Source organism: Magnolia sinica, chromosome 17, assembly GCF_029962835.1.
Source record: "Magnolia sinica isolate HGM2019 chromosome 17, MsV1, whole genome shotgun sequence".
NCBI lineage: Eukaryota > Viridiplantae > Streptophyta > Magnoliopsida > Magnoliales > Magnoliaceae > Magnolia > Magnolia sinica.
In genome coordinates this window covers 44,880,936-44,892,702 of record NC_080589.1, presented here as the reverse complement: position 1 = coordinate 44,892,702, position 11,767 = coordinate 44,880,936, and the positions used below count along the sequence as shown (strand labels likewise).

The window sequence follows — 11,767 nt, the reverse complement described above, 5'->3', positions numbered from 1 at the left end:
ATAATAATAATAATAATAATAATAAAAACAATACATTTGTTGCTTTTCTAACATGTCACACCAGATAACATATCCATACACATCAAAATCATAATATGAAGGTATACATGACCATTTAAATGCATGGATTGTAAAAACTCATAGAATATATATACAAGTCAAAATCATAATATAAATATAAGAAGAAAATGCCCCCTTAATCAAAGGTTATGATCCTGCAATCAATATGCAACTTCTACACCATGCCCACATATTACTTGCGTAAGCAAGACAAGATTCCTGCATCAAATCATTCCTTCCATTTGACTTCAAGGAAATGAGAGAGAGAGAGAGAGAGAGAGAGAGAGAGAGAGCTGCTCATCTTGCAAGGAAACAAAAATTTGTGGTTGTACCAATATGGTCCAGTACGAACGGCTGCCTACATACCCAAACAGGTGGTTTGGGATCAAGCTACTATGTAATTCTTTTAATATTAAAATTAGAACATTTTATCCAAAAAAAAAGTTGAAATGAAGAAAAAAACTTTTGTTACCTTATGTTACACGCAAGTAGATGAAAAGTTGAAACAAATCACAATAAAAATCTATGTAAATTAGTTAAACAAAACCACTAAACAATCCAAAGCTAAGTCTATTTTTCTTCTTTTCTATTTTCCCTGCCCTGGGAAATATGATAATACCCTTCTAAAAGAATCCCTCACCCAGTACTAAAACCATCAAGAATGAAATGGACTAGACAAGAACCAGTTTGTACAAGTGGGACCATGCTCATGCTTTGGTGGTCCAAACTGTTGGTCGGATCCGACTTGCCATGGCCCAAAAGCCACCTCCTTACCTGACTATTTGCTAGGCAAAGTCAAGAGGCTAGGATTGTATGCCCTATCTACACCGGAGCCCAATAAACCATTTGTAGGGATCACATAGCCATGGGCCCTAGTTGTACAAACTGAAAATTAGGGTTGAAGATCATATAACCAATCTCCTAATGTATTTGACAAGCTATTCAACTGCGTTCAATCAATGAAGGCCTTGCCATCATTGCTTGGGTACTGCCTAAATCTAAAGAAGAAGCCCACCCGATAGAATGAAATTTCAGAATGTGGAACAGATGCATTCTTGGCGTTATGTCAAGTATTAGAAAATGATAATGAAACTTCATAAAGCGGAACAGATAGATGATTGTGTTATACTACGGATAGAAAACCATCAATTATGAAACAGACTGACAAGAACCAGTTTGTACAAGTGGGACCATGTTTCAGTGGTCCAAACTGTTGGTCCGTGATCCAACCATGGCCCACAAACCTCCTCCTTACTTGTCTATTTGTTTGGCACAAATCGAGAGGCTCCATCTACACTGGAGCCCAGTAAAGAAATTTAGGGATCACATGACCATGGCCCCGCTTGCACAAACTGAAACCTCGAGTTGAAGAAGAGCATATAACCACTCCCCTAATGTATATGACAAGCCGTTCAACCGCATTCAAGCAATCAAGACCTTGTCATCATTGCTTAGGCGCTCGCTACATCTAAAGAAGAAGCCCATGAACTTTTAACATGTCTGGAGACAACGTAGAATGAAATTTCAGAATGTGGAACAGGCGCATATTGTTAGTGTTATTTCATGTATTAAAAAAATTATGATGAAATTTCAGAAAGCGGAACAGACACATCATTATCACTGTGTTATACCACATAGAAGTTTGATATCAAAGCCCACCTGATGGGTTTGAGCCCGTAGAGCAATGGCAGACAGGCCTTGTTTCAACAATGAGGTCTCTGGTTCAAGCCCAGCTTTCCTATAATTTAGGACAAAAAAAAAAGACCCCCACCATGATTGGATATACATTTAATCAACCCCACTGCCTGTGATTTATGTGCTTTATATCTATGCTGTCAATCCGTTTTTAAAACTCATTTTAGACATGATCCCAAAAATGAAGAAGATCCAAATCTCAGGCTAACTATAATGCAGGTAACAGTGGTGATCATTTCTTAAAATGAGCTAAAATGAGCTTTTAAAAAAAAGTTGGACGGCATGTTAAAACACACGCATGAGCCCTACCGTGACCTATGGGAATGATGGCATCCATCATTGAAGCCTATATAGGGCCCACAATAATGTTTATTTGTCATCCGACCTATTCATAAGGTCACATAGACCTGAAGGAAGAAAACACACAAATATCATCACTCAAACCTCACTTTTTCCCATGGTGTTGTCCACTTGAGCTTTGGATCTACCTCATGTTTGGGGTCTCTAAAATGTACTGTCAAAAGGGATGGTCAATGCGGATAAAACACATACATCAGGGTGGGGCCCACGGAGCTTTGACACCAGCTATCTAGCTAGCATTGGGGTCACCAGCCAAACCGCATCCAATGCCAACAATATATACTCACATCTGTGTGGTGCATCATATCCGCATAGTGTGGACTGTGGACCATACACTAGATGCACACGTGAATTCTAATCAATCGTGACGCAGGTTCTACTTGTAGCAGACATGTGAAGGAATAAAAAATCACATTGTGGGCTATCTTAGTCGTCCAATTGTCATCAACAAGCATGAAAAACAAAATTACATCGTGGGTTGTCTCAGTTTTGTTTTCTTTCTCCCTATTTTATATTTTATATTAGATCTTATAGAGTGATCATAGAAACGAAGTGGATATGGGAAACTAAAGAAAATTCAAACAGTTCAGTAAAATGAGATGAGATCAACATGCAATCATAAAAGCACAATACAAATTAAAAAGTTATCTGTCTACTCAGCTGCATGGAACTCCTTGCAGAATGTGTTCAGACGAGCTTTTAGATTAGGTGTTCTGCACTCAGCTATCCTGTTGGGAAGGTTCTCCACCCAATCAGTGCCAGGATCGTGGCCAATCACAATCTGCAGAAGAGAAGCCATGAACCATGCATACTAATAGATTCATTTCCTGAAATTCCTATGGCTCCAAACATCGACACGAACCATACCCGCCATGGATTTCATGGACATCCAAACGAGCATGTACCTGAATGTCAAACACATGAAAGAGTTGCCATATAAAAAAAAAAAAAAAACCAGCAGTTTCTATTGATATCAAGTCACTTGGGAGAATCTCTCCTTTGAGCCATTGATGAGTGGTGGTCGGCCCCACAAACCATCCAAAGAGCTAATGGATGATATTCACATCTAATTACATAAGGGTGGATTCATATACAAAAGAAACTGAAGAGTTGAGATTAGCTGTACAAAGAAAGTTAACTACACCAAGAATGAAATTTAGTATAAGAAATACAAGTGCCTGCACATGTTCCAGATAGAGTAATCTTACAGAACAGTACATCTCAATATTTGCATTCAAGATTATAAATCCTGTAACCATCTTGATCTGGATCAACCTTTTTAAAACCCTGTAACCATCGTTTCATATAGGTACAGTTGAGATCCATAGTACAGATAGGGGAAATGTAGATGATGGGGATTCTGTTGAAACAACAAAGACATGTTTTTCTCGGATTCAAACTCACAAGAGATATATAAACATTGAATTCAAGGAGAAAGATGTCTGCAATTAAAAAATAATATAAAAGAACCTCTAGGCTCAAATAGCAAGTTCTTGATTCTATTACCAGCTAACCTTGCAATCTATGAAACAAAACAAGGTCAGAGTGTTTAAGCATAGAGAGGAGCAAAATGGGTAGGAAAATGGGTAGATTATGTTCCTGGGAGCAAGAGTTCAACTGACAGCAAGAGGAGGAAAATGGGTAGATTATGTTCCTGAAACAGCCCAAGGCTTTCTTCAGCAGCTGGGGAAACAAATAATCGAAAAACTAAACAGACATCATCACAAACATGCCATCCTTTGTTCTTGGGATGTGGAATCAGTAGATCATTTGTTTATGCATTGAAATTACATGGAGAGGGGAGATGTCCTTTGATCTTTTCAGATTGTCCTGCATGATGACTGGCACGACTGATGCCTTTCTTGAAGCATGGAATTAGGTGATACTTGGCTAAAGGAAGCAGGATTCCCACAGCTGAACTATGTTAGCCAGGTTGTGCACAATTTCGAATGAACCAAATAACAGGACATTCATGACTAAGTCGAGTCACCGAAGGGGGACTATGTCAATAGGCTTGTAAGAAAATTTGAAAAGATCATCCATTGGGCTCCCATTATCAACAAGCAATGCCGTATTGGTGACTAATATTTGATGGCCTGATCATATGGCTAAGATTTTTTTTTTTTTGGTCAGGAAAGTTTTGGGGCATGGCTCATTCATAATGGGGCCCACTGGATAAATGACTGGGATTACAAATGTTTGCAAATGTAAAGCCACAATCAAATCATACTTAAAAATATCTTCTATGCATATACCAAATCAACAGTTGGATATTTACCTCTGGCATGAAAATTACAACAGGGTTAGGTGTATCAAGGTCAAACTCCACACTGTTTGCTCTTTCCAAACACAAAAGCTAACCAAGTTTCACAAACAAGGAAAGGCTAACATTCGTATGGTGCCCATAGAAATAAGTAAAGGAAAAAAGAGATGGTTGCGGACACATCTAGCAAACTCAATGACAGAAATCTGCATTTCCAAGTAAATGCCAAGATATGGAACGTCATTCTCTGTGGCATATTTTACAACCAATATCATCCTTGCACTCTAAGGTCCTCAAATCCACCAGGAACCAGAACACATGCAGAACTCTAGAAACAAGCATCTTCTCAATAAGAGGTTTTCATGGTGACAACCTATGATTGGATTTTCTTCAATTAACTCATCAGTAACTTTGTGTTTGGATGCATGGAAACAGTCACATGATGTGCATGATCGAAGAAAGAAAATGGCATCCTAACTGATGCAATAGTAATTCCTTGAGCTTTATCCTCGAAACAGCATTAGCTTTACTGTCTTCTGCCAGTAACTATAGAAAGCCCATAAAAATTAGAATGCCACATGATCTCTTCACAGGGATAACTCAATCATAAACACAGACAAAACAAATCAACTCTGGATCTAGAGAGAGACAAATAAGATCAATATCATCATCATTCCCGGCTTATCACAACTGATTGGGGTCCACTAACAAAGATAAATATATGGAAGCATAAAATACATCAACTACGAATCAACATTTGTAATGGCTGATATGAGGGTAGTTTTCCCATGATCAACATGTCCAATAGTCCCAACATTTACATGAGTTTTCCTGCATCAATAAACACAACAGGAATATAAATGTAAAGAATTGTAGATGACCTAAGTACATTCACATCATGAACTCAACAGACAAATTTAGAACCAGTCAAATATTATATCCCTATCAAGAAACTGAATCAAAGATACCAAATATATCAACATGAAACTTGCTGACACCCTAGAGATCTCTAGAAACCATCATTTTCCTCCATTCTCGCACGATATCTTGCATATGGAGCAACAGAGCGAGCTGAAAACCCTGCAAATGGCCGAAAAGCATCAATAATGTTGGCATTTTGAGCAAGACGTTGAGGAAATTGCATGGAAAGAGAGGGAAAACACAACCCGTCCCGGACCATCTTTCGACTGTCGTTGCCGACCTCCATCGCTTGTGACTGCACCATCTCACAGTCAGCCATCCCCGCAACCCTGCAACCCCATGCCACTATCGCTACAAGCCGATTCTCCACCATCATCTCGTCTGCAATTGTCTTGGTGGAGTGCGAATGCGGCAACCCTAAGATAAAACCCCTTGTTGGAGTGTATCAACGGCAATCAGCTCCTCTTGAGCATTGCTCTTATAATTTTCGGAGTTTTTTATTGGCTCCTCTTCAATGGCTCTTGAAAATCTCCTCTTACAACGTCGATCGAGAGAATCAAAGGATGGAAGAGGTGCATTTTCGATTGAGGGTTTTCAAACGAGGGTTCGAAAGAAGGATTCCGAATCCCTCTTCCAAAAGCCTTCTATTAATTTTCTTTCAAAATGTGACGTCTTCATCATTTATAACGTAGCATAAGTTTCAAGCTGTACATGTAAGGGCTCACTCAACAGATGGTCAAGATACTCGAATATGGGTACAGGCATATATATTAACCCATTATTTGGACGGTCTGCATATAAACGGATTGGCTGGTGTACCTCACATCAGCTATATAGCTGCTGTATTGACGTCAGCAAGTTATGTGGGTCTGATCAGGAGGTATGTGTTTTATCCGAACCGTCCATTCATTTGGCTTGCTCGTCTTAAGGCTTGAGACTAAAAATAAAATAGATGTAACTATCAAGTGGACCACACTAAAAAAAGCAGTGGGGGATTGAACTTTCACCGTTGAAACCCTTCCTGGGGTCATAGAAGTTTTGGATCAACATGAAATGTGTTTTTCCTCTTCATCGAGGTCTTTGTGGCTTTATGAACAGATTGGATGGAAAATAAATGTTATGGTGGACCTAAGAATTTTTTAACAGTGAAAACCATTATCTCCACTACTATTTGTGGTGTGGTCCAATGATTTTTAGATATGATTCATTTTTTGGATCATACTCTAAAATAATCTCTAATAATAGATGAACAGTATAGATATAATAAATACATCACTGTGGGGACATGTAACTTTGATCTCCTTTTAACCTTTGAATTGTTCATACAACTCCTAACTCGTGAAGCATCAGTGTTCGCCTTCGCACATGACATACCTACAGCAGCTATATAGGTAGGGTGTGGTACACCAGCCAATCCGCTTCCCCTCCAGCATTGCCACCAGTAATATGAACCTGTCACCATCATTTTACATCGTATCGAAAACTAACACATTTACTTGCTTTGAAAAGGAGTTTTTTTAGTGAGGCTGCCACGTGCTCCATGGGCTCCATTATGATATGTATGTGTTTTATCCACACCATTCATTTATTTATTTTTTAAAATATAATTTTATGGATTTATCCACAAAATGAGGCTGATCTAAATCATAAGTGGACCACACTAAGGGAAAAAAGTATTGATTGAATGTCCACCATTGAAAACCTCTTGGAACCTAGTATAATGTTTATTTAGAATCCAACCTGTTAATTAAGTCATACAGACTTGGATGAAGGGGAAAAACAAATATAATTGTGATTTAAAACTTTTGTGAGCTCAGTAAGTTTTTAATAGTGTATGTTCCATCAAACACTATTATACCAGATGTGGTGTGCTTGAGAATGATTTAAGTCATTTTTAGGCTCACTGTAACGTTCAGACTTTTCAGGTCCTGAGTATTAACCTATAAAAAGTCAAATTCCATTTTTTTTTTTTTTTCATTCTTTCAGAGTTATCAGTTAGCGTAGTATGGACAAATCAAATGTAAAGGAAAGTCGCATGATCATTCAGTATACAAGAAGCTACCCATAATGACTTATACAACCAATGTCTCTAAAATTAACAATTGTGAAATGAAATAATGTTACATATGAAACAGAATAAATTACAACAATTTTGGGATGCAAAATCCTGGAGCAATCCTTAGCAGATACAATTATGTACCCTTGTCAATTATAGTCTATTCTCCATCAATAAAAATGTGAATATCATCTGGGATACCTGTGCTACCTGTACGGTTATATATTTGATGGATGAGTAGCTAACTCAGTGTAAATTCCCCTGAAGATTATACAACGCCGCATTATGTAAGCATAGTTATAAAACAAAGCATACAAAACAATACATGATGCGGGTCTTATTAAATGCATGGATGCCTGAATGCAATCATCGCCTCGGGAATAAACATCTGTGTGGAAGTTGGGCTCGTCACCCATGCAATCATCGACCTAGGAATGCTCAACTAGTCGGACAAATATGTACATTACATATGATTGCAATAGATGCTGGTCTGTGCCATGTATGCATGATTAGCCAAACCATTATTAGTCCAGTTACAATCACCCAATTTAAATAAGCTTAAGGTTATTAAGGGGGCTCGTCACCAGCATACGCCGACAGCTTGGGCATAAGTCTCATACCATCATCCCCGACTCTTGAGACTACCATCTTAGGATATTTAATGGAAACTCGTTGACTAGTGGCCAATCATGTTACAATATATGGAGCTTACCATCATATGGTTGCACAAAATAAAACGTCAAACCCGTCTAGGGCAAGTATCAAAGCAAAACCACGTAGGGCAAATATTAAAACTAAGCCATATAGGGCAATTAATAAAACTAAGGCACGTAGGGCCAATATTAAAACCATGTGATAAGAAACCATCCTTAAAACCATTGGACACAACAACCCTGAATGGTAGGCCTACATCAATAATCCATTTAGACCACCACTCAATAACCACTAAATCGAAGGTCTATTACAATCACCACCAATCGAGTTACATCCCAGGTATGGGTGTACATTTATAAGTGGGGGTTACCCACTGATGTACCAGTTTAAGTTCCATAAGCAATCCACAAGTAATCCATAAGCATAAGAAAATATGCAGGATAAATATTAAGGATGAAATCTAACAATTCAATTCCAACAATTACACATGTGATTATAAATAGAGATATCATTTATTAATTGAAATTAAAATAAAATTATAACTTAAGCTAATGGGAAAATGGATAGCTCAAGAGGAAGAATCATCACCTGACGTATAGGATCACCTATTAGTGTTGTTAGGGGGTACGTGCGCTCTTAAAGTCGGGTCCTATCACGAAATTTGAAATTGTATGGTTAAATCAAAGTTCTATAAACGATCCATGGTCAAGATTATAATCTAAGGTTTAGGGTTTCACCTTAGGGTTTAAGCCTAGGCTAGACTTTTAGGTTTTGATTATGGAATCTAAACTCTATTTTGTGTGGCCATTTATGATACTATCAATGGAAATAATAAATGAATAAAATTAATCAAGTGAATTGGTTATTAATTTTATGAATATTAACAATGGCTATTATTATATTAAATTATCTAATACAACCCACGATGAATAATAACATTAACAATTCCAAAACAATTATTAATATGAATAATATACTTAACATTTAGCCAACATGACACTAATAGTCATTTTGATGAAAATAAATAGTGTGCTCTAACGTTAATAATAATATTTTAAGAACGACAACGTAAAATATTAATATTTTAATAATGATAATTTTTATATGTATCAACTAATATCCTTAAGAATAATTTTCTAATGGTCAATCATATCTAATTTTAATAATCCAAAAAAAATGGTAATAAAATTAACAATGATAATTGAAATAAATTAAATTTAGGAAGTAAGTGTGGACTCACCTTAGGATGGAGTTATCGTGACTTGATTTTGGAACTCAAGCTTGACCCAGGCAAAGCCTGAACGTGGCCCAAGCATGACCCGACCCAACTAGGTTTAGTCCCAACCGAGTTAACTCGGTTCCAGCCGAGTTGACTCAGCTGAAGCACGCCCACCTCACTCTCTCTTCTTCACTATCTCTTCTCCCTTTCTTCTTCAAGTATAGAGAGGTCCAGCAGTCCCTGGACTCGGTTTAGCTATGCCAGCCACACACCCTCTCTCTCCTCCTCCCTCTTCTTCTCTCTTTTCTTCTCTTTTCCTCCTTCCTTTCCTCTCACTCTTTTCTCCTATTTCTCCCTTCTCTATTTCCTCTCTTTTCTCTCCTTTTCCTGGACTGCACCAGCAGCATGACGGACCTGCTGTGGTCGGGCCAGCGACTCGGCTCGGCCCGAGCTGGTGCAGTGACGCACCAACTCCCGATCTCTCTTCATCTCTCCATCTCTTCCTTTCTTTCTTCTCCTTCCTTTTCTTTCCTTTCTTCCCTATTTCCCTGAAAACTTAGCCGTTTCTGGCTTGAACCAAGCCGAGTCGCGTCAGCGAGCCATCGACTCAGTGCAGCCCAAAACCGCACTCCTTCTCCCTCTCCTCTCGCACTATGTTTTCTTCCTCCTTCTCTACTCTCCCTGGGCCTTGTCTCATGGCCGGACAAGCCCAAGACTCTGTCTCAACTCAGGCCAACCTCGGCCTGGCTCGGCCCAAACTCGACTCAGTTCGAGCTGCTGCCAAGTAGAGTAGACCTTCTTGCCCTCTCTTTTTCTTTTGTTCCTCTTCCTCTGTCTTTTCTTCCTCTTCTTTTTTTTTTTTTTCCTTCCATTTGAGAACGTCCAGCAAGGGACGTTCGGGCCTGACTCAAGCTCGGTCGAGCTGAGTCACGCTGGTGTGCAATAGAACGGCGAGGGAGAAGACGACTGCCATTAATGGCGTCCTTGCCATCACCACATCTCCTTCAAATCCGACTCGAGAAGGCTGTCCGTGAGGTCCCTAGAGAGATTTCCAGCGAGCTTCATCGGAGCTTGGAGAGAATTTGAGTGGTGGGTTCTCATGAAGGAGGGAAACGGCCATCACTCTCTCTCTCATTCTCTTTATGAAGAGGAAACCTAGCTTAAAGGGCTAGGATCACTCCCGGATGGGCGGTCAGGATGGAAAAAATCAGCTCACGTGAATCGTGCTAGCCGGCATGCAGCAGGTTTCCATTTTTGGAATCGTTTGTGTTTCCATGACCTGTTTGCAGCGAAGATTGTGGCCACGCACGTGCATCCCAACGTGCTAGATAGCTGTATTTTGGTGGGACCCAAGCCATAGACGCGATGGAAGGTCTGGATCGACCAGAAGGATGATGATGATAGGCCACAGACGTCCCAAACGGACGCCCGTCCGTCGGTTAAGGAAAACAGAGGGAGAGGGAGAGAGAGAAAAAGTCTCCTTTTTAGGAGAAACACGGGTCAGCCCATGCTGACCGGCCTGACTCGTCTGGTGCACAGCGGGTGTGCACGAGCTGTGTACACGCACCCCATTGAATGGGGTCCACCATGATTTTTGTGATAAATCTACACCGTCCATTCTATTTTGTGGGACATACCATAGCCCTTTACCAAAGGTGGGGCAGATCCAAGTTCCAGGTGGGCCATACGAGTTGATTCCTAGCGCTAACGGTGGCTTTCCATTGATCCAACAGTCGGGTCATCCCGAGATTGAACGGAAACGGTTAAAGGGCCCCAATGGGTCATTCCATCATAGATTACTAACCCATTTACCAACGTTAATATTAATTCTATTATTACCATATACTATTATCGTTATTTTATAAAATTACATTAATAAAAGTAATAGTGTAATTTGTTATATATACATAATTTATATTCTTATAGATTGTTAATTATATGAATATTAGTGAAAAGAAACAAGGATTAACACATATTATTTGTATAATTATATATGTTTTAGGTTTTAAATTTTTATATAAGATCTTAAATTGTCGGAAATATGTTATTTATTATAAATCTACTAATTTACGTAATATAAATTTTTATGATTGAAATTCATATAAACAGTGTCACAAGTGTATAATTATAATATGGATTATAATTATATATCATTTTAATATGAAATTTTAAATATTTATGGAGCGCATAACTAACATTTTATAGTGTATATATTTGTGTTGTATTATAGTATTTATTATAAATGATTGTTAAATAGTTAGATTCTATAACACACACACACACACACACACACACACACATATATATATACACTACCTCATATATATATTTGATAATTTTTACATTTTACATATCCTAAATTGGATGACCAATCTGATGATCGGATACTTCTAACATTGGTCCTAAGCGCACCCAATGTTTCTTGATATTATCATCGATGCTTCTAAGTGTCCTCAAGCTAACATGGACAAACTCTAACCGTTTCTTTTAAGATTGGGAAGTTATACTGTGTGGGTAAGCGTCCAGTCATCCTACGGGA

General features: G+C 38.6%; 1 long non-coding RNA gene across 3 annotated transcripts; it reads right to left on the bottom strand.

Moving 5' to 3' along the window:
* Positions 1–324: 324 nt before the first annotated feature.
* LOC131231622 (uncharacterized) lies at positions 325–5,932 on the bottom strand. 3 transcript variants are annotated; one of them, XR_009164473.1, is made up of 4 exons: positions 4,752–5,932; positions 4,394–4,471; positions 2,983–3,020; positions 325–2,896 (listed from the first exon to the last, which is right to left on the bottom strand). It is a non-coding gene; the product is annotated as an uncharacterized LOC131231622 (long non-coding RNA). The 3 variants fall into 3 exon arrangements; XR_009164471.1 differs by having other exon boundaries at positions 4,394–5,458; positions 5,545–5,932; XR_009164472.1 differs by having other exon boundaries at positions 4,394–5,932.
* Between the last annotated feature and the right edge of the window lie 5,835 nt (positions 5,933–11,767).